General features: G+C 40.3%; 1 protein-coding gene across 8 annotated transcripts in view; it reads right to left on the bottom strand.

Annotated features, from left to right (window-relative positions):
* Positions 1-19,881, bottom strand: part of MSRA (methionine sulfoxide reductase A) — a 368,941-nt gene that overhangs the window by 179,079 nt on the left and 169,981 nt on the right. The window lies entirely within an intron of this gene.

The following is a 19,881-nucleotide window of genomic DNA, read 5'->3' as shown; positions in this document are numbered from 1 at the left end:
CAGGATCTCTTTGAACATCTGATGAAAATTACAAACCATCTCCCAGGAACACACACACTCAAACACATTGACAATGTTGACTTGCACTTCCTTGGGCTCCAAGTATAGAAGCTTCATTTTGTACCATAAGTTTCTAAACTGTCCAGTACAACTGGTGTTCTGTGCCCATTTCTAGGTGTAAAAAAGATTACTGCCTCACTCAAATTTTATATGGCTTTATGAAGTTACATATAACTGAGATCCTGGGTGGAACAACAGCTGGTAAATTAATATACTCTATACACCTCTCACTCCTACACTTACTCGATTTACTAGATTTGATGACAGAGCTGAAAGATAAATTAGAAGTTTACTAAAATTCTCGACACTCTTTAATATTCTACTCTAAAAATTCAAAGCAACAAAACACAAAAAGCAATTTGAATAAAGTTATACATTACATGACAATATTCTATTTGCTAAAATGTGTTAATCGAAAATAGGTTAACATAAAAACATAAGGCCAAATAATAAAATTTAATGCAGTAAAAAATTACTGTTGTGACAATTTGCAACATGGAAATATGTTTGTGATTAGATCATAATGATCTAAGGCTAAATTAAAAAGAAAAAAACACAATTATATGCATTTTTATTATAACTATTAAAAATTTTCACACCAAAATTAGACTGGAAGGAAATATACTAAATATACTAAAGTGATAACCATGACTGTATTAAAGTGGTGACAATTTAGGAAGTTTTTGCATTCTTCAAATTTTTCTGTAATAGATTCCTATTACTTTAAAAATGAAAAATACATTTGTAAAGGAGAGCAAAAAATTCAAAGAAATAACACAAGCATATGCATTGAGTTACACACTGCTATACCATTTTTCCCATTTATAAGTGAATTGTTTGCTGCAATAAGTGAATATAAATAATTATTTACTGAGTGTCTATAAAAATTAAGTATCCACAGGTCTCCGGCAAAATGATTCAGTAATTTTCCTTCGTTGAGGTATTCTCTGGAGATGAGGTATTCTCTGGAGAAGGAAAAGCTGTAGGTGAGTGGAGCAGCTTTACTGCACATAAATGACCACAAGGGCACCCAGGATCTGTGCAGAGCGCCAGGCTGAAGGCAGCCCACTCCTGAAGTTCAGGAGTCTGCAGAGTTTGTTGAGTATATTTCTGTGTTGCACAATGACTAACAGCGATGACACCAGAGAGCACCAGAATCCTTCAACCATCTACACACAAGGTCCGTGACAGGGCATTTTGGTAGCCAGCCTGCCCTGACCTTTGCCCACGATCCCACTCCAATGGCCCCAGGTTTTTGAAACTTAAAATGTTCTTGGCCAAACAAAGCAAAATATTAGCTGCAAGTAGAGAGATACTTAATCCCCTTTTAATGCTTCACAGGGATCAAGGAAGGATCCCATGAGAAGGAGGATGAATGACCAGGATGCAGCTGGGCAGGGGCCTGAGGTGCCATGTGTGGCTGAAACAATGTCTCAGGGAGTGAAACACAATCAATGTTCACATTTCTGGAGAGGAACGTGACTTAGGACACAGGTTGCTAGGAGGATAAAACTCCACAAAGCAACGTTTTGTCTAGTGGCTGCAGGTTCAACCTAAACATTCTATTAAGTGGCTTTGAAGGTGCAAGTGTGAAAATGTGTGTGTGTGCATTTAAACAAAGAAAACAGGCTTATTTATAGCAAAATTACTCTATTTTAATAATCTGGTAATCAGCATATCAGCAAAGAAAATATAGTATGCATGATTTTCTTAAAAATACTTTTTTAGCCTTTTGTTATAAAATAAAACCTATACAAAAACACACACAAAACAAACATATATTTCAAGGCACTCTTATTAGACAAACACCCTTATAACCACCACCCGGGTCAAGAATTAGAAGTTTGCCATCCACCCTAGATACACCTCCGTGTGCCACGCTTCAACCACAACAGACACCCCATAGCCCAAAAAGGAACCATTATCTGACTTTCACAGCAATCACTTTCTGTTTCTTACACTTTTATCATCTAAGGGTTCACCCCTGACATTACAGTCTGTTCATTTTTTTTTAAATTCAATATGTCTTTAAGTTTTGGTGGGTTTTTGTTGTTGTTGTTTGCTTTGTTTTGCTTTGTTTTGTTTGAGACAGAGTCTCCCTCTGTCACCCAGGCTGGAGTGCAGTGGCACAATGTCGGCTCACTGTAACCTCCACCTCCCGGGTTCAAGCAATTCTCCTGCCTCAGCCTCCCTAGTAGATAGGATTACAAGTGTGTGCCACCACGCCCAGCTAATTTTTATGTTTTTAGTAGAAACGGGGTTTTGCCATGTTGGTAAGGCTCGTCTCAGACTCCTGACCTCAGGTGATCTGCTCACCTCAGCCTCCCAAATGCTGGGATTACAGGCGTGAACCACCGCACCCAGTCATCTTTAAATTTGTTTAATCAACACATTGTCTCTATTCTTTTACTTTGACCTTATCCCTTGAAGATCACGGTCTAGTTGACCTGTTCAGCATCCCACAATGTGGATTCTGAGGACTGAGTTCTCAAGGCACAATTCAATTCATGCCTCCATCCTCAGAGGACAACTTTCTGCAAGACAACAGTTGGATCTAGAGGCTTCACCAGACTCAGACTTGATCCTATGGCAAGATTAGAGGTGGGGCTATGGATGGTCTTTCATTAGAAAGCACAGAATGCCTAGTTGTCTCTTTTATGTCGAGTTAGCAACCATGGATGCTCAATGCCTAGATGTGTTAATTCCTGGAGAGTTGCAAAATAGTGATCTTCTAATTCTATTGCTTCGTTTTCATACCTTATAATGAAAAACTTCCCCTCAGCTACTACTTGGTTACTCAGTGGTACAATTTATAAAGGACAGAGAAGATAAATACTTGATTAATCGATTTATATAGTGTCTTCAAGAGGATATACTTGCCACGTTCCAGGCTAACCAAAGGGGTTTTTTTGTTTGTTTGATTTTTATTTATTTTCCACTGCATTCCTAGAGGATAACCGAAGAGTTTTGTAAACATCATTACAAACTTACTCATTTAAACATATTTGATTGTTTCAATTACTGCTCTCATGTAAGCTTCAGTGGTCATATCTTTGGCCAGTGAGACCCTCTTCAAATTGGCTCCGTGTCCTCAGTTGTTTCGTAGTTTGCTTTCTCTCTGGTTTGACACGACGTCCCAGGCCCACCTTGTACATTTCCTAACCCAGTCCCAGAATCAGCCATTTCACCAAGAAGCCTAGTTTAATGGGAAAAGGCACTTCAAGACTATGACATGGGTGCTAGTGAAGCTCACTACAGAGTGCACAGCCACGGAACACCAGGGGTTATGAGGCCGGAATTTCACATCAAAAGATAAGTTCCGTCAGACCCACCAGATTATAAGATCAAGAGGCTGCAGCCACAGTCTATCATAATAAAGGAAGTTGTACGTCCAAAATCATGCACAAGCAGGACCAGAGGGCACACTCAAGCTGCATGAATAGGGAGCCAGACTCCCCTAGCGCCCACTGGCTGCACCAACTCCCTCCCTCACTTCACACCTACGGCTGTGTGGTGGTCCAGTACAACCAGCTGGGGGCCAACAGAAAGGCTGATTTGGCAGAGAAGTGGGGGTTGAATCGTTGGCTCATTATATTGGTGCACGCTGGAAATGCATAGCAGCCACATTGCAGCCTCACTCAAGAGTGCCACGAAAGACACGGGTAAGAGAAAATCCTCCCAACTGTTTCCTTCAGAAAGGAAAGAAGAGCCCAAGCTCAGGACAGCTGTGGACTCAGGGGCAGCAGCAGGTGGCTTGGCTACCTAGCCAGAGGCCAGAAACACAAAGACTAGAAGATCAGGAATTAGGAAATCTGGGGTAGAGGGACACACGTGGACATGTAGGAGTGAGTATGCAGCATGGAGACCTTTGCACCGCATGTTAATACCAGCTAGAGGGCACCTACCATGAAAGAAGCACTCATCCACAAAGCATGGAAAGGGGCCCGGCCAGGGGATGCCAGCCAGCCTCTTCACTGGCCACCCTAGTACCTGCGTCATGGATGCAGAAACGAAGTGGCCACAATGACAGACAGGTTACACATGGCCCAACAGCATGAATGCCCGCTCCCCAAGGCCCACCTAGCTACTTCCACCACCAATTATCCAAATGGCCAGCAACAGAGACTGTCACCAAATGCCTTATGTAGTACCATTCCTTGAGAGGACCAACCTACCACAAGGCGGCAAAGGATTACACTGGGCTCCTTCCATGATGAAGGGGCCAGTGATGTGTTCTCACACTCATGCACATGCATTCCCAGCATGGGTTTGACTTTCCTGCCTTCAGGGTCTTGGCCAGCTTCTGTCCCATAAATAACATCCATCAGACCAAGCGACTAACGTTGCAGCAAGGAAGATGCAGCAGCGAGCCCACAGCCAGCTTCCACCTGTTTTATTATACTGCACATCGCCAGGAACTGCCATCCTGACAAAGCATTGGAATGGCCCCAAGGCACAGCCACAGCACCTGTTCAGAGAACAAACTCTGTGCAGGTGGGTGCTGGACTCCAGGACACCAAATCAAAGACTCCAAAGGTAGGGACACACTATGTTCCCCAAATGAAGAATACGTGTGTTTGGAAAGCAAAGGAGAGAAACAGGATTGCCTTCATTTAGCATCTCAGGGATCTATCAGGACACTTTGTAGTTCCTATCCCCACAACTCTTAGCTCTGTAGAGTTAGAGGTCTTGGTTTCCAAAACAGTACACTTCCATCAGGGAATATAGCAAGAGTCCATTGAGTTATATGATACAGTTATTGCCTGGGCACTCTGGGCTCCTTGCTACAGGGGCAAGGAAGCAAAAAGAGTTTGCCAGGTGTGATCGTCCTATAAGCAGTGGAGGAGGATTTCTGTCGCGCCACAGCCTTGCAAGCATTTGGTGTTAGAAGGTATATAAATATTTGCCGGCCGGGCGCGGTGGCTCACGCCTGTAATCCCAGCACTTTGGGAGGCCGAGGCGGGTGGATCACGAGGTCAAGAGATCGAGACCATCCTGGTCAACATGGTGAAACCCCGTCTCTACTAATACAAAAAATTAGCTGGGCATGGTGGCGCGTGCCTGTAATCCCAGCTACTCAGGAAGCTGAGGCAGGAGAATTGCCTGAACCCAGGAGGCGGAGGTTGCGGTGAGCCGAGATCGCGCCATTGCACTCCAGCCTGGGTAACGAGAGCGAAACTCCGTCTCAAAAAAAAAAAAAAAAAAAAAAAAAAAAAAAAAATATTTGCCAATTGGATGGGATTAAAATGCTATTTCCTTGTGATTTGTTATATACATAGCTAATCACCAGTGAGGTCGAGCATCTCTTCATATGGTATATGGGACACTCATGTTCTCTCATTTGTAAAGTGCCTTTGTCCGTTATTCTGTTGGTTTCTTATATTTTTCTTGATTTGTTGCAATTTTTAGGTTTTGAATAATATTTTTGGCCAGTTAGTGTTTATAGATATTATCTCCTATCTGATTTGCTTTTACCTTCATTTAGGATGTCTACTGTCATACAGATGCTTTAAATTTTAATGTGGTTAAATATCCCTATCTTTTCCTTTATCATTTGTGCTTTTTGTATCTTGTATAAGAAGTCTATCCATATATAAAGATTATAAAGATAACATCCTGTATTTTCAGAAGCTTTAAAGTTTTACTCTTCTTAATTTTAGGTTATAAATCCATATGGAAATAATTTTTGTGTAGGGTATGAGGTGGGGAATCAATTTATTTTTTTCTATATTGATAACCAAGTATCCAAAATAAATTGTTATTAAGTAATCCATTATTTCTTCCACTTATCTCTAATGTTATCTTTATATGACATCATTGTAAGTAGTCCCGTTTCTGGTTTTTCTGTTATGTTCCATTCGTCTATTCCTGCACCAATACTATACTGTTTTTCATCATTTATTCAACAAATATTTATTCAGTATCTACGATATGCCAGGAAGTGCTCTAAGCACGTGGGATAAATGAGTGAACAAAGCAAACATGATCCTACCCTGTTTCGTGTGCATACTCTAGTGGGAAAAAGATTAAAAATAATAGGTAGATGACATAGTTTGAAGGTAAAAAGAGCTATAAAAAATAGAAAAGCAGAGCAGGTCAGAGAAATCAGGAGGGCTAGGAGGGCCCAATTTTAAATAGGGTGAGCCTCAAAGGGAAAGCAACTGCAAACGAAGCCATGAAGGCAGTGAGGCAGTCACCCATTTGGATATCCCAGGCAAGGGGCAGAGAGAGCAGTCCTACAGAGGCAACAAGAATGTTCCTGCTATTTGTAAGGGGCAGGAAGGAAGCCAATGTGGCTTGAGTGGAGTAAACAAGGAGGAAGGAGCAGGACACAGATCAGGTCGTGTAGGGCCTTGTGGGATCATTAGGGACTTTGGATTTTACTCTGAATAAAATGCATAGCCACAGTGGAGTTTTGAGCAGGAGAGGACATGACAAAACTTATGCTTTACAAGATCACTCTGGCTGTCCTCGGTTGAGAATAGAGTAGAGTGAGCCAAGCACAGATGCAATGAATGGTTAAGAAACTATGGCTGAATTCCAGGTAAGAGATAATGATGGTTTAGACCAAGTGATAGCAGAGGAAGTCCTGGGTCATAATTAGATTCTAGATGTATTTTGAAGACAGAGCCAAAAGGATTTCCTGACAGATTTGATGCAGGGTTTGAGAAAGAGTTATGGTTGCCTCAAAGATTACCGGCTTAAGTGGAGAACAGTGTAGATGGAGCAGATTTCTAGGAAAAGATCACGGGGTTATAATCAGGATAGTGATGAGTCAAAATAACTAGTAGAATAAGTCTTCTTACCCTGTACTTCTTCCAAATTTTCTTTGCTATTCTTGGCCTATTACTATTCAGCTTTAATATCAGCTTGGCAAATTCCATAAAATATCCTTTAAAATTTTAATTAGAATTACACTGAACTTACAGATGAATTTGAAAATATTTTGTTATATTAGTAATTTTTTTTGGACAAACAAGTTTATTTGTAAATTTAGTCAACATACATAATTGACCTAAACACTTCAATAGAAAAATAAATCTTAAAACCACTTGGAAGGCCATCTCTAGAAAAGTGATTTTCCCAGGACAGTAAGCAGATGTAACCTAATCCAACACCATCTTAACTGGCAGAGGTTCAGTGGACGAGAATCTTGCACTCCACCCCCACACCAGGTTTTTAAAATACAAATGCCACAAGAAAGAGAAATTCGGTATTGTTTTCTCTTAGCAGAGGAGAAAAACTCAACCTAGTTGTGGGACCAACCACAACACAATGAAAAGCTGCACTAACTAGTTCAGAATATTAAGTAACAGGTGATGCTAATATGAATAACTCATATTTTATTCTAGAGCCCTTATAAATAAAATCCCCCAGTTAGTGTTTGCATTTTCAGCTAATATGTGGTAAAATAAGGACTTATGCAAGGCATAAATGCGCATAGCATTTTACTACTATGAAAACAATAGTGTAGCTCTCCATTTATTCAAGTCTTCTTGGATGTCCTTCAATGCCATGTTATAATTTTCTCCACAAAGATCTTAAACATTTGGCTAGGAGTGGTGCCTCATGCCTGTAATCTTAGCATCCTGATCTCTCACCTGAGGTCAGGGGTTCAAGATCAGTCTAGCCAACATATTGAAACCTCATCTCTACTAAAAATACAAAAATTAGCTAGGTGTGGTGGTGTGCACCTGTAGTCTCCGCTATTCAGGAGGCTGAGGCAGAAGAATCCCTTGAACTCAGGAGGCAGAGGTTGCAGTGAGCCAAGATTGTACCACTGCACTCCAGCCTGAGTGACAGAATGAGACTCCACAGGAAAAAAGAAAAAATCTTAAATGTTTGTATTACACATAGTTCTATGTACTCATGATTTGTGGTGCTGTTATAAATACTGTTTTTTCTACTATACTTTTTTTATTGCTTAGTGCTGGTATATAAAAACACCCTGATTTTATTATGCCTGCCATACAGCCAGCAAGTGTAGAGAATTCTCTTATTAGTTCCAATGGTTTGACTCCAGCTTCTCATTGATTTCCTATAAGAAAGTTGTATTTTGTACAAATGAGTTTTATATCTCCCTCTCCAATTCTTATTCTCCTGCCTTTATCACATTGTATTGCATTGGCCTAGGACCTTCCATACAATGCTGAATAATGACAATGCTGGGGATCCCTGTCTCATCTTAATATTACTGAGAAGGATCCAATAAGTATGAGATTGACTGTAGGTTTTGGAAGATATCCTTTATCAGGTTGAGAAAGTTTTCTTCCATTCTTAGTTTGAAAAGCTTTTTATCATGCATGAGTTTTGAATATTAACAATGCATGCTTTCTTCTGAGATGATCATATGGTCTCCCTCCTTTAATCTCTTAAGGTAGTATATTATATCACTAGATTTTTCTAAACCATCTTTCAGTAAGTCTTACCTACTCATAATGCATTTTAACACTGAACTACCTGTGCTATTGTATTTCAGGTTTTGTCATTTATGTTCATAAAGAAGATTTATAGCTCTATTTTCTTGTACTGTCCTTGTCCAGAAATGGTAGCAAGGTTATACTGGCCTCAGAAAATGGACATACTAGCCTTTCTTCTTTATTTTCTCCCGTATGTAACACTGCATTAGAAAAAAAATTATTTGTTCCTTGAAGTTGCAATAAAATTTCCTGAAGTCCCTAGACTTTGGAGAGAAGGAAGACAGGAATTAGGGGATGCTTTGAATCATTGTCATTTATTCATATTTTCATTTCTCTTTCTGTTTTGAGAGGTTTTCATTGCAGAACAAACCTGGGGTTTCACTGATCCTCTTTATCATCTTTTCATTTTCTATTTCTGTTCTTACTGTTACCCTGTTTTGCAGTTTACTTTTTAGTCTGTTCATTTCCTACCTTCTTGATATGAATTATTAGCTTATTTATTTTCAAGTGTTTTTTTCTAATACATGTATTTAAGGCTACACATTAACCTCTAAGGTTTGCTCTAGATCCATCTCAGGTATAGATATGTAGTACTTTCATTGCCATTCTCTTCTAACGTAATTTCCATTTCATTTCTTTCTTAACCCATAAATTACTTAAAAGTATGCACTTCTGTTTTCAAACATATGGCCTGTTTTACTACCTTTTCAATTTTATTTCCAATTTTATTGCACTGTTTTAGAGAATGTGGTTTTAATTATTTTGAAATTTGTTCAGACTTATTTTGTCACCTACAACCTGGTGAATTTTTGTATGTATTTCATGTGTACTTGAAAAGTATAAAATTTTTCTCTCTTTCTTAGGTACAGGATTTTACAGACATTTATATACAAGCTTATCAATTTGTTATTTAAATCATCTATTTCTGTTTAATTTTTTGGCAAATTGAGCCATCTGATTCTTAGAGATTTAATTAAAATTTCCTCCTATGATTGTGAATTTTCCAATTTCTCTTTTAGTTCTGTCTCTTTTAGAACTGTTCTTTTAAACAGTTTAGACTATGCTATTAGCATATATGAGTCTATTATTGTTTATCTTCTTGATATTATTCCTTTTATTTAGTATTTTTTAATGCTATTAAAGCCTTTTGTTCTTAAATTTTTTCTAATATTAAGATCCCCACATTACCTTTTTTGTATATATTTACCTTGCATATCTTTTTCCAGTCTTCATTTTTAACCTTTCCATGTGTCTTTATTTTAGGCCCTTTTTTTTTTTATATATAAGCAGCATACAACAGGATTTTAGTTCATAGCCAATTTGATAATCTCTTACTTTAATTAGTCATTTTAATATATTTACTCTGGCTATCTATTTAAACTTCTTTCCATAACCTCATTTTGTGTTTTCTACTTACCATCCTCCTCCTTTTATTTCTTTCCCCTTGTTTTCTATCTTCCGTTAGTCCTTTCTGATTGCTTTTGACCCTTGGCCAATTTGGAGGCAAAAAGAAAAAAAAAAATTTGTTCTTCTAGTGTTTACTCTTACAACTGTTACACACTCATGTTGCTATCATGTTTTCCTAATCAAGTCTAAAGTTAGTTTTTCTAACCTTCTCCCAAACTCAAGACCCCTCAACACTGAACAATCTCTATCTCATTACCACAGTGTAAAGATTTATCTTTTTTATTTTCTTCTAACACACAAATGGTTATTTTTTTTACAATTGCTTCAGTAATCAACATTTTAATCATTTTTTAACTCATTACTGTTTCTTATACTTCATGTCTTTCCTTTATATTAATTCTTCATCTTACTCAAGTATATCTTTTAAAAGATTTTATAGTAACTGTCTATGAGTTATAACTCTTTTAAGTCTTTTTATATCTGAAATATTCCTTCTGGTCTATACTATTGAATGAAAGTTTAGCTGGGTATAAATTTCATCAATACTTTGAAGATGTTACTCCATTGTCTTCTCATGACGATTGGCACTCATAGTCTGCTGTCAGTCTGATAGTAATTTCTCTGTAGGCAATGTCTTTTCTTTCTGTAGTTATTAATATTTTTTCACTCTTCTTAATATTCTGGGGTTTAATTATTATAAATCTGGATATCATTAATTTTTATTTATCTTGCTTAGGACTTAAAAGATATTTTTGATATAATTCACATATTCATTTCTAAAAAGTGTTCAGCTATTATATTCTTAAATATTGCTTCTCCACTATTCTTGCCATTCTATTTCTCTGGAACTTCTTTTACAGTTGGGACATCTCAACTTATCCTTTGTGTCATTTAACTGCTGATTAATTGATAGATACATTCTTCTTTTCCCTGCCCTGGTTGCATCAGAACTATACACTACAACTGTGAACTAAGTCCCTCATCAACTGGGTTCAATCCAAGAGTTCCACGTATGGAATTATTTCAATAGCTTTTTTTTTTATTCCAAGTTTTATATTTAGTTCTTTTGTTTTATTTTGCCTATTTTTTGTCATACTTTCTTGTTATTTCTTTATCAACCTCTTTGAATATCCCAAACACACATTTTAAAATGTTTTTCAGTTTTAAAAAATTAACTTCATGAGTGAATTTATATTTCATTTCTTCACATTGTTGTCTCCCTTCTTTGCAGATTCATATTCTTAGAATTTGAGTTTATGGGGTCATTTTCACAGTTGTACACATATGAATGTGTCACCTTGGGCAGAAGGCAAGAGGCGAGAAGCACTTTCAAGTTGTACCGACATGAAGGTGATTAGGTGATTAGAGTTCACAGGGCTCACTGCTGCAGCAGTGGCTACAGCAAGAAACAGGTAAACCCTGGAGGACCTGGCCTGGAGCATAAAAGGTATCTTTTATAGAATATATCTGAATTGTTCCTTACGAAATATTTTATCCTAAGGTGATACTGATGAGAGTGGTCTGAAAACTAGCCTTTGGAAGTCAAAAATGCAATGAATTTATCTGTCACTACCACTATCACCTCCCCTAGGAACTTCTGAAGGACATCTATATTCTGTAGAAATAAAGTTTTAAATTGAGGAAAAAAAATATTCAAACTTACATCATGATTCAAGCACCTAAGAGACTTAAAGAACATATCAAAATTACAGCTGTTATCACTGTATCAGATTTATATTTTTGACACAATCATTACAAAATCATTACTTGATAAGAATTTTCCAAAAGTCCTACTGGATTGTTTTTATTTAGAATTACCTTAACATTCCTGCATTTTTACTCACAATTTTAATCTGTCATTTACTCATGAATATCTGTGTCTACAAGACTTTTTTTTCTTTTTTTTTTTTTTTTTTTTTTTTTTTTGAGACGGAGTTTCGCTCTTGATACCCAGGCTGGAGTGCAATGGCGCGATCTCGGCTCACCGCAACCTCCGCCTCCTGGGTTCAGGCAATTCTCCTGCCTCAGCCTCCTGAGTAGCTGGGATTACAGGCACGCGCCACCATGCCCAGCTAATTTTTTGTATTAGTAGAGACGGGGTTTCACCATGTTGACCAGGATGGTCTCGATCTCTTGACCTCGTGATCCACCCGCCTCGGCCTCCCAAAGTGCTGGGATTACAGGCTTGAGCCACCGCGCCCGGCCCTACAAGACTTTTTACTGTGGGAATTATTTTAGTTTCCCTTAAGATTTGTCATCTCATATGAAATCTTCAGAAAGAACTTTAAAGAAAGTTCAAATTTTCATAAAGCCCTTTCCCAAAACACATTGACACTGCAAATTTTGACCTGACTGGTAAAGATCTGTGATTGTGACTGTTAAAATGTGATTTTCTACAAATAACTGACAGGCCGACCACTACAGCTTGGGCACTCTTGAAAGGCAATCTTCCAGATCTGACGTGTCCTATGGGTTCACTACACAAATTGGCTAGCGCAAGTTCTACTAACTAGTACACCCCATTCTCACACCCTACTCCCTGTTAACTAGAATACCCCACTCTCCACCTCTGCCTACTAAGGGTACCACTGAATAACAAACCCTCCAACAACAGATGGGGTAGAAAGAGCAGTCTGTCTTGTCAGAGTAGAAACCAACAGGGAGGCTGGGCTCCCATTAGAACATGTGCAGTCACCGCATGTTCCTTCAGCATCTTATCCAAATGCTCCCTCTCTTCCAGCTCTTTCCCTCGCTTTTAGACTTCACTCAGAACACAGCCACGTACACAAAAATCTCCAGGACAGATCCTAGAAAGTTAGGTTGGATAGTAGGAGTGGCACAGCCATTCTGCCCTGAGGCTGTGCACCTTCCCCACACCCTTCACAGTTGCTGATAGTTCAAGGTAACAAACTAGTTTTGCCCGTTTTAGCTTGCTGTAAATTACACACTTTACACTTTCCTTTTTACACTTTTATTATTATTTTTTTGAGACAGAGTCTTGCTCTGTCACCCAGCCTGGAGTGCACTGGCACAATCTCGGCTCACTGCAACCTCTGCCTCCCAGATTCAAGCAATTCTCCTGCCTCGGCCTCCCAAGTAGCTGGGATTACAGGTGCCTGCCATCAGGCCTGGCTAATTTTGTATTTTTAGTAGAGAGGAGGTTTCACCATATTAGCCAGGATGGTCTCAAACTCCTGAAATCAAGCAATCCACATGCCTCGGCCTCCCAATGTGCTGGGATTACAGGTGTGAGCCACCGCGCCCAGCCCTTTTTACATTTTTAAAGCAGTCTCTTTCTATGTAGTTCAAACCACATATCATCCTTCTGAAAATGACTCTTAAATCAAGATGTCAAACGCCTAACCAACCACCCAAGAAAGCTTAAGAAAGGCAGGCATTTCCAACTCTTGCTGGGGATCTCCATCTGGAAGGCTCCCTGATACCTGTAATTCAATATAGCTTACACCGAGGTGACTACCAAGCCAGTATCTCCTGTCTCTGTTTTCACTACATCACCGTTTTCCTAGATCCTTCATAGAAAAGCTGGGAGTCCCTTCTGTGCTTCCCTCTTCTTCGTCTCAAATGAAATACTTTCCAGCCTCTCAAATTCTCTGTCCTTTCCTTTCCCAGCTGGAGAGTGATAGGAGCCTCCTCCATGTCCGCCCGCCTCAGCTCCCTCACTGCAGTCTTTCTCATCCCTTCCAGTCGGTCTCCATCTCATGCACTTTCAAACCTGTCATTTTCCTCCTTTACAACCACAAATAAGGTTGGGCATGGTGGCTCACACCTGTATTCCCAGCACCTTCAGAGGCTGAGGTGGGTGGATAACCTGAGGTCAGGAGTTTGGGACCAGCCTGACCAGTGTGGTGAAACCCCATCTCTACAAAAATACAAAAATTAGCCAGGTGTGGTGGCACATGCCTGTAATCCCAGCTACTTGGGAGGCTGAGGCAGGAGAATTGCTTGAACCCAGGAGGTGGAGGTTGCAGTGAGCCGAAATCGTGTCATTGTACTCCAGCCTGGGCAACAGGAGCAAAACTCTATCTCAATTTAAACAACAACAACAGCAAAAAACAAAAACAAAAACAAAAAACAAACAAACAAAAAAAAACCACACACACACAAATAGGTAAAATGCAAGAATTTTAAAGGTAATAATATCTTTTGACCCTATGTTTTCCACTTTGAAGAAACAGTTCTTATGAAATATTTTTAACGGGTAAATACTAATTTTCAGAAGTTTCTAACAGCATTATTTATAAAGATAAAAAATGTCAAACCTAAATATTCCATATTAGAGAAGACATTTAATAAATTATGCTCTACCCACAGTGTTTTATACATCCATTGTTCTAACATTATTTAGTGGCAAGGAAAAGTGTTCTAAATACAACATTAAGAAGAAAAAAAGCAGGTCCAGGTGCAATGAATCACATCTGTAATCCCAGTACTTTGGGAGGCTGAGTGGGAGGACCACTTGAGTCCAGGAGTTCTAGATCAGCCTGGGCAACATAACGAGACCCCATTTCTCAAAAAATTAAAATTAGCCAGGTGTGGTGGCACACGCCTGTAGTCCCAGCTACTCAAGAGGCTAAAGTGGGAGGTTTTCTTGAGCCCAGGCAGTGAAGGCTGCAGTGGGCCATGATTGTGCCACTACACTCCAGCCTGAGTAACAGAGTGAGACCTTGTCAGAAGAGAGAAGAGAGATGAGAAGTGAGAGAGGAGAGATGAGAGACGAGAGATGAGAAATGAACAGAGACATGATGAGATGGAAAAAGGGAAGGTGGAGGAGAAGGAAGAGGAATAGAAAAAGGAGGAAGAAAAAGGAGGAGGAAGAAAGAAGAACGTAAAAGTACATAATTATTTATATTTGATTTAATGTATATACACTGAAAAATGAACTCGTGGAAAATAAGCAAAATGTTAATAGTGGTTATTCTTATTGACTAAAATTACAGGAGATTTTTATTTTCTTCTTTTTGCTCTTGAGTATAATCCAAATTCTATAAGTACGTATTCCAACTGTCAAGAGTTTTAAAAAAATGTTTACGTAGACTGATAATCTGAAAGAAAACAATAAAATATCAAAAACATGTTTTCATATATTTTCCAAATTTTCCTTAAAGAACACGCATTACTTTTATAATCAACAAAATGGGGGCAATTGTTGAAGTACTAACGCCCATACCCCACCCTCAGCCAAGCTGAACATTTGTCCTACGGCCTCCCTCCTGATCATGTGCATACCTCACTTCCTACACCCGTTTCCACCTGAGGAAACCCTGGCCATCCACCCAGCACCATTTCGGAACCTTCTCCTTAAGTCTTTCCAGAATACCAATCAGATACAAAGCTCTCTACTTGAAACCACAAAGTATGTCCAAGCCTCCTTAAGTGAGGCATGTACATAGGCTACCCTATGGAATGACTGTTGGCTTCCCTTAACCCCCTTCTCTGCAGTGAACCCTGAACATGGGGCCCACCTCCCTGGAGACTGTATTCTGTCACCTCACAGAGCATGCACCTTGCACATGTGAGGCTCCTCAGGTGGGAAACATCTGCTGAATTAAACTGTAACTCTTTGAAATTTCAACAGAGCATATTTATTGATGTAATGTAGTTCACAATGGAGGGATTCCTAAAAATAAGAATGCCAGTTTATGGAGAACTCAACCCATCCCTTGAGGCTTCAAAAGTGTAAATTCAATGATGATATGGGGTGGGGGTATGTAGAGTTAAACACAGAAAGGAAAATAGCTCCCATTTCACCTCTCCCTTTCCTCTTCCAAATTCCTAGATTATAGACATAGATTCAGAAGTGTTGAATGGGGCACATTTCAATCAGACTTATGTGCTCAAACACTTAGTACCTGTGTGGCCTCGGGCTAGCTCTCTGTCCTCTCTAACCCTTTTTCCCTCATCTATAAACTAGGAGTCAAGAGAACATTATTCACAGTCATTGAGGGGATTTCATCTATGAGGTTCTCAGCGTTCGTGTCCATTCTCTTCTCTCAGGCTCCCTGCCTGCGCCACCTCTGCCCTCCCCACATAGGCATGTACACCCTCTAAACCCCCTCTCAGTCCACCTGAGGTTGGAGCTGCTCCTCCGGTCACCCCGATCTCTGAGAATCACAGCATGCTGTGGTAAAGCCTCAGAGCCGGCCCCCAGACCTCAGATGAAACACACCGTACTGCAGCCTCAAAGCAGCCTCTCTGGACTCTGCCTACAGAATTCCGGAGCCAGTGTCTCCATTGCTCTCTGGTTATCACCCAACTCAGATGACCCCTTCTCTAACAGCTACTTCTGAACCCACAGCTTTGCAAAAGCTTAATGCTTCTTCACATACTGGCCTTCTCACCATCTCCTGCTCAGTATCATCACCCAGGTCTTTGTCACCCGAAACCTGCAAAGAATACTAGTCTCAACCAAGGGCAGGTGAGTGCATGTCTCTGGCCTTAATTTGTCATCTAAAAAATGAGTAGAACTTAATTATTTCTAACATCCCAGTTGGTCATAGAATGATCTGATGGCTCTGTGGGATGAAATAAGAGAATCAAAACCTTTTTTCCTCTTTTTCCTTCTCCTCAACTTTAACTGTGACATTACAATTGTGATCAGTGGGTAAATAAAATTTTCCCTACAAACAGCCAGTAATAGGGTATCCTTTTCTAGGAAAGAGTATGAATAAAAAGGAAGTTAAGGGAAAGGAATAAAGGAGTTTGTATCAAACAAATGCCTGCTGTGAGCTACACACGGCTGTCTCTGTACATGTGGAATCCCGTGATAACCCTACAAGGAAGACACTACTAGCCCCCACTAAAGGATGAGAAAACAGAGATTCAGAGAGGTTACGTCACTTGCCCAAAGACAAAGAACCAAGACAGACTCTGGATTCCAACGCAGGAAGGCCTGGAATTCAAAGCCGACGTCCTTTCTGCTACACTTCCCTGGACACAACTTCAGAAGCTGGTCTCTGTGGAGCACTATGGATGCCTGCAAGCAAGCTGAATCAAGAGCCTCCCTGTGCAGAGACAGGGTTTGAAGGATGGTGCGGTGGTATCAGATTATTCGTTACAGAGATAAAGTGGCACCTGATAGATGACATGCAATTCATGGGGATCTTGGGGAGGAAACATAGTTTTATGGAGCACTCTATTGGAACTGCATTTTCTGTAGTGGGCATTTACTGGATATCCATAAAGTACGTGTAAAGTCAGGGGCACAGACACAGCACACCACGTGCAGCACATTTCCAAGGTGCTCCTCTCCATGGCTCCCTGGCCTCTGCAAAGGCAGAAGGGTGACACCAGGATGAGAGCTCTGACCAGGGCAACAAACGGACCCTCAATCCCGGCTACAGTTGGGCAGTTGTGAGTCCTTGATCAGAAGGTAGAACCTATGCAGAGACCAGAAATATCCTGAGCTCAACCCTAGAAAGGCAGCTCAGTAGACCTCAGTGGACAAGAGACAGCCAGGCCCTGGCCACAGACACACATTCCCAGACAACAAGTTGGTGGCCTGGAGTAAGTCTCTTCTGGTCAGCTATCCAGCAAAGAGGAGAGCAGAAGAGAGGGGAATTCAAAGACAGATTTCAGCTCTGTGATGCTAGGAACAAGGAAGATGAACACGTGGCAAAAATGTAAACATTTCAATGTATCTTCTGTGCTCTTTATTTTTCTGAAAACCTACATCACGTTAAATAATTCACCAAAACACCTTCCTTATCCCTACTCTTGATTGAAAACTACAAAATGTGAAAATAGCTTCTGCTAATAAAAGAAGCCATATAGCAATTGGACTCTGATTGATATTTTCGGTATTTGATGGTAACTAATTACCTTCTGTCCACATCATTCCTAATGCTGCTTTAATTTGATTAATTTTTCTTTTCAGCCTCTTCCCTAATTTAAAACATGCTCATATGCACGTATACACTCCACTGTACCTCTGCACTGTGATTAATGCAGCGCCAGGTTCTTTATACACATTGCTGTATTTCAGCCTTGACCCCAGGAATGTTCTCTGAAGAGTACCAGGTCTGTATTTACCAAGAGGCGTCAAGAATCAGAATTCCAAGGTTGGAAGGGACCTTCCTTCTCATCTAGCCTTAATGCCCTGCAAATATTCACAACCCCTTTCATATCACAGCAAACAGGCGTTCAGTCAAAGCTCAAATTATCCTCTGCCTCTTGAAGTAGCCTGCTCCCTTCTACAGATCTAATGACAGCTAGAAAGCTACTCCTACATTGAATCAAATCTGGGATGTTTGAAAGCTACTCCTACATTGAATCAAACCTGGATGTTCCTTCCATCACTCTAATCCTCTCCCTTGAGGTCACAGGGGACAAATTTTGCCCCTCTTCCTTGTTATAATCGGCCAATACTCTGACCTCTTGAAGACAACTCTGATAACTCCATAGACCTTATCTTCACCAAGCAGAAACCAAGCTCCTTCATCTGCTCCTCACTGGACACATTTTGGGATACACTCACTATCTGCTCTCCTTAAAATGTGCCCCACTGTGTCTGTATCTCTGAAGTATAGTGGAGCCACAGCTATTCCAGACTCGTGAGTCATGGATCTCTAGAAAGAATGATCTCTGCATGTGGAAGCCCAGGCTTCTCAAAACCAGCTCCCTGGACCAGCACAGTTCTCCCAGCTGGACATGGTGATGACAAAGGATTAAATAGCCAGTAGCACCACAGTCCAAGAGAATCAAACTCCTCCTGAGGACGCGAGTTCAAGGCTGAGATCAGGCAGGCTGAGAATGAGCTGTAGGGCTTTAACGGGACTTGACAAATACGCTCACCAGCTGGCCTGGGGCAAAGAAAGCCTTAAGAAAAAAAAATAAATATATATATAGCATCCAGTTTGCCAAAGAGGCATCCTTTAGTAATTTTCTATTTCCTAGATGTGTCTGTTCATGGTCACTGTCTTTTCTAAGGTTTTTGCAATTTGTTTTTCCCTACTAGAGTGGGTAGGATATCTATGGAATTTCAATGAAACAGTGACCACAACATTGCAGGTGTTGATTAACACAGTAGAATGATCTCAGTTCCAGTTCAATCCTAAAAGAAAATGTAGGACAAATGGATGTGGGAAAGAGGTCCCAGATGAAGACATCTTCATGAAAGGTCCCCAAAGCAATCTGCAGCCACAATGGGACTCTCTTCTTAGCATTCCTGAGAAGCAGTAAAGCATCAGCAGATCAGCCTGGATTGCTCAATTTCATCCCAGAAGGAATGGCAGAGCTGGGAGGGCTATTAGTGAAAAGGCAAGCCTTTCGTCTCCCACATTCAAAACTAAGGCCAAGGCAAGATAACTGGCTTGAGATCCTCAGTATTTTCATCATATGTGACCCCGTCACCTGGTCAGACACCTGCTATAGAAATGTGGTGAAGGAAACACTAAAAGCAGCGGTTCTCTGCCACTAGCTTAGCCTAATCTCATGTCAGGAACTATGAGATCCCGGGCTATGAAATAACTTGAGTGGCATCATGAGCTCTTCCTGAGTTACTGTGGAGTGAACCTGAGGAATTTCACACTTTCTGTTTTTCCTATGGCATGCCACACAGTCATGGACAGCTTACTTCTTTCTAGCATAGATAGAATACTTCCTCTGTCACTTTCCTATCTCCCAACCATTTTCCTCCCTTGGAAATCTCTTCCTTTCAGCATGGCTTGGCACCCGGTAGATGGTCGGTAAACACAAGTTCCCTTCACGTAGCACCTGCACCCTGCGTCCCTGCTCTCTGAGGCCCCTGAGTATCGCTCATCCAACAAGTACCCAGAAAACTAGGTTCGTGAGATACATACACCAAAAGAAGAGCTGTCACCATAAAGAGCATTGGCCCATCAACAGCTAAAGTCCACAGAAGTTTCCAGAAGTTCCCTTGAGACTTCCTCTTTAAGTCCCTCTCTATGGCTTTTTGCTCCTCTATTCAAACCTAAACTTTAAAAATTAGTTCTTACTCAACTCTGGGCAAATTAAA

This window comes from Aotus nancymaae, unplaced genomic scaffold (assembly GCF_030222135.1).
Source record: "Aotus nancymaae isolate 86718 unplaced genomic scaffold, 86718_ANA_hifiasm-v0.15.2.pri h1tg000079l, whole genome shotgun sequence".
NCBI lineage: Eukaryota > Metazoa > Chordata > Mammalia > Primates > Aotidae > Aotus > Aotus nancymaae.
The sequence above is the reverse complement of the archived record's forward strand: the minus strand, read 5'-3'. Positions and strand labels throughout refer to the sequence as shown.